The 4,491-nt window shown below is 39.6% G+C and overlaps 1 pseudogene; it reads left to right on the forward strand.

Moving 5' to 3' along the window:
• Positions 1 to 298: 298 nt before the first annotated feature.
• On the forward strand, positions 299 to 3,331 carry LOC148094800 (uncharacterized; annotated as a pseudogene).
• The last annotated feature ends 1,160 nt before the right edge of the window (positions 3,332 to 4,491 follow it).

Consider the following 4,491-nt stretch of genomic DNA (forward strand, 5'->3'; position numbering starts at 1 on the left):
GAGGTTCACCAGTGATCTTGTGAACAGCAGCTAATACTTTTTCTTCCTCCTCCCTTCTCAGCTCATCCTTAAGATTTTCAGTGATCTCTCTTTTCATTTTTAGATGTTCATAAAGTTCATCTATGAGATCTTGTTTATGAACAAGTTTGAAATTCTGCTTTTTGACTTCTTCTTCCAGCCAAAATATTTGTAGTGTCAGACTTCCTGTTGTCTTTGCTTGATACTCAAGATTTTGTAAACAATTCTTGAGATTTGTGTTCTCTGTTTTTAACTTGTTTATCACAGCAGATTCCACCTGTGAAGTCCCTGTTAAGCTTTGAAAAGCCCCAGTAAGCTGCAGGTATTTTAAGGCCTACTGCGGCAACACCTAAACCTATTTTAAGAGGGACGGCCGTGGGCATTCGTATTGTGCCGCTAGAGGTGAAATTCTTGGACCGGCGCAAGACGGATGAAAGCGAAAGCATTTGCCAAGTCCTTTGTCCTTAAATACCCCCTCTTCACCTTCGCAAACACAGTTTTACTTGGAACATTTTCAGAAACAGCGAGTTGTGTTTTGCAAACCAGAAACCTTTCAGAAAGGGACTATTTTTAAACTTAAACAATTAAGCAAACATTTTTTCTTCTCGACACTTTGCATTAAACGTTTAAAGAAATATGTCACACGAAACATTTAATAATTGACAGTCTGACAGAGAGATTCGAGAGGAATCACAAAGACTGTATGGGATGATGGAGAGAGAAATATCGGCGCCTAGGGAGCTTCAAATGAAAATACAAGAACTCCAGTTGGAGTTAAGCACCCTAAAGCGCAAAAAGAATTATTACAAAAAAAATTACTATCGCTTTAAAAATGAGCGTGAACAGAATAGTACAGATGCGCATGAAAGGAATTTCCATTTTAGGGAAAGCATGGTTGAGCTTGAAAAAGTGACTCAACAGTCAGATGACATCGAAGCTCTAATTGTTGCAGAGAATAAAAATTTGCAAGCAGAGCTTAGAACCTTTCGGATGATGCGCCATGAATTTCAGGAAAAGGAAGCATCTCTGCTTGAGCAGAACAGCAGCATTGCTGCTGAGTTGTCTCAAATTGAAAGTGAGCGAAATGAACAAAAGAAAGAGAACGCAGATCTCAAGGAAGAGAGAGAGAGACTTGAGCACCAAGTGGGAGAAGCTCACCATAAAATAACAAAAAAAGAAGAGATAATAGAAAAACAGAACAGAGAAATAGATCACAAGACAGAACAGATAGTTGAGCTGAAAAAAGAAATATGTATTCTTCAGTGTAGGGTGAGACAGGCACTGGATGAAAAACAGTCACAGGTGGAATCTCTGGAGGCTAAAATGCAGGAACAGGTTAACACCATTCAGACGATGCACTATGACTTTCTGGAAAAAGAAGAATATCTCCTCGAGCGTAACAGCAGCATTGCTGCTGAGTTGTCTCAGATTGAAAGTGAGAGAAACGAAAAAAAGAAAGAGAATGCAAAACTCGAGAAAACTTTAGAGACTGTTGAACAGAGACTTGAGCACCAAGTGGGAGAAGCTCACCATAAAAGAATTTAAAAAAGAAGAGATTATAGAAAAACAATATAGGGAAATTGTTCGCAAGACAGAACTCACAGTTGAGCTGAAAAGAAAAATTTGTACTCTTCAGCATCAGGTGAGACATGCACTGGATGAAAATCAGTCACAGGTGGAATCTCTGGAGGCTAAAATGCAGGAGCAGGTAAGCACAATTCAGAGGATGCACCATGACTTTCAAGAAAAAGAAGAATATCTCCTTAAAGAGAACAGCAGCATTGCTGTTGAGATAAACAAATTAAGAAAACAGAGAACACAAATCTCAAGAAACGTTTACAAAATCTTGAGTATCAAGCAAAGACGACAGGAAGTCTGACACTACAAATATTTTGGCTGGAAGAAAAAGTCAAAAAGCAGAATTTCAAAATTGTTCATAAACAAGATCTCATAGATGAACTTTATGAACATCTAAAAATGAAAAGAGAGATCACTGAAAATCTTAAGGATGAGCTGAGAAGGGAGGAGGAAGAATAAGTATTAGCTGCTGTTCACAAGATCACTGGTGAACCTCTGCAGCTGGAGAATCTTGCTCCTGAACCTGAGGAGCTTGTTTCTCCTATTTCAGAACCATCTCCTGATGTGGTCCCGACACAGGAGAATCTTGCTCCTGAACCTGAGGAGCTTGATTCTCCTGTCTCAGAACAGCCTCCTGAAGGGGTTCCGACTAGTGGTTTATGGCGTCATGGTGTCAAACGCCTACTTAATCATGGCCCCAGTTCAGAGAGAAAACCCACAAAATGGAACCGGAGTCCTATTCCATTATTCCTAGACAACTGAGCAGCAATGCTGCTGTTCTGCTCAAGGAGAGATCCTGCCTTTTCCTGAAAGTCACGGTGCATCCTCTGAATGGTTTTAACCTCTGCGCGCAAATTCTCGTTCTCTGCCACGATCAGATCTTTGATGTCATCTGACTTTTGAGTCATTCTTTTAAACTCTTCCATCTTTTCGTCAAATTTTCTCATCCATCTTCTCATGCACATCTACTAGCGAAGCCTGACAGGTAATAATGAGGAGCATATTTTTAACAAATGCACTCAAAGCTTGAAAGCTTCAACTCAACATCTGATTAGTGATTGGTTATGATGATGCTCAGGGGCGCGACTCATCTTAGATCGACAATACAGCCAAACTCATTGGAAAGAGCTTTTGACACCATCTACAAGCCAGCTTTCATCCTAAACCAGTGGTTCTTAACCTTGTTGGAGGTACCGAACCCCACCAGTTTCATATGCGCATTGAACCCCTCTTTAGTGAAAAATAAAATATGATTTTTTTCAAATTCAAGACATAGATATGGGATATTGGTGCACAAAATGAGCCGTGCATGTCACGGTGGAGGCTCTGCCGAACCCCTGAGACCGACTCACCGAACGGCTAGGGTTCGATCGAACCCAGGTTAAGAACCACTGTCCTAAACTGTCTCCCTTTTAAGCGCTTTCCTTAATGTTTAAATTGTTCTCATGACAAACTGAATGGATCTGTTTAAGCTCATCTCTTGAGCGATGGAAATTATTTTTATAATAATTCTTCTTGAGGTTAACGGTGCTCAACTCCAGCTGGAAATCTTAAATTTTCTCTTGAAGTTCCATAGGCTCAGATATTTCTCTCGCCACCGACTCATACAATCTCAGTGATTCCTCTCAAATCTCTCTGTCAGACAGTGAATGAATTCATGTCTGAATTAATTCCCAGGAAACATGAATAATTCATGTTTCCTGAGAGAAACAAGTTAAAGACAGAGAACACAAATCTCAAAAAATGTTTACAAAATCTTGACTATCAAGCAAAGACGGCAGAAAGTCTAACACAACAGATATTTAGGGTGGAAGAAAAAGTCAAAAAGCAGAATTTCAAAATTGTTCATAACCAAGAGAAACCAAATCTCAGGAAATGTTTAGAAAATCTTGATTAATTCATGTCCCAGGAAACATGAATTAATTCATGTTTCCTGGGACATTTGTTTAAAAGCTTGATGCAGTGTTGAAAGAAAAAGTATTCCCTTTCTCAAAGGTTCCAGGTTTGCAAAAGCAGCTCGCTGTGAAACTGTGTTTACGAAGGTGAGGATGTTTTATTTATGAATTTCTCTGTCAGAGGCTGTAATGTCAGTGCTTTTTAGTCCTTAAAGGCATTCCAGCTTTTCCTTCACATGGTTCACCAGACTTGCTGACTGATAAAGGTGACTCCCTCTCCCCCTCAGTGTGTGTGTGTGTGTTGATATATTTGACACTTTAGTTTTGTGAAGGATATCTTCCACAACCCCAAAGCTTAACTTGTACTAAGTTAAGCAGTATGAAAAAATGTGACATGACATAAATGAATCTGTAAAACAAAGGTTTATTTGAAGCCATTGAAGTTACAGTAATCCTTAAAATCTACATGTGTTTTGTTCTACATTAGGCAGGTCAGTTCCTTATTAAAGAGGCCAACGACGTCATGTTTCTATATCATCTCTCCCCTCTTAGACCCTCTTACCCAAAAGACACCAGCCAGTTTAACCCTTTTGTTCTGCTTTGCGCAACTATTTTTAAATCCCTGTAGAACTGCAACCACGTGAGCTAGCGCAAAAAAATTTTTTTCATATGAAACCAGAGGAGTTGTACTTACATCTTATGCCATCAGCTTGTCCTCAGTCAACATTTCCTTCCACATATAGCTTTGCAAAAACTGCATAAAAAGCGCTTGCAGCAACAAAAACATAATATTCCAGAAACACGCTTTGCCGATCCGATCAGCTGTTCGTAACACTTCCTAGTAAGAATAGACGTCAGCGTGAAGTCCGCCATGACCTGCCCGAAACCGGAAGTGATGTCATTTTCGTGGAAATGTAGTTTTTTACCATCAGGGCCTCATGAGCCTATACTGTGTTTTTAAAAGTTATGTTTGACTTTATGACTTTCTGGGATGCTTAGG

The sequence above is a fragment of the Neolamprologus brichardi genome, unplaced genomic scaffold (assembly GCF_056152115.1).
Source record: "Neolamprologus brichardi isolate AB-2024 unplaced genomic scaffold, ASM5615211v1 NODE_ptg000164l+_length_27477_cov_1, whole genome shotgun sequence".
Classification (NCBI taxonomy): Eukaryota; Metazoa; Chordata; class Actinopteri; order Cichliformes; family Cichlidae; genus Neolamprologus; species Neolamprologus brichardi.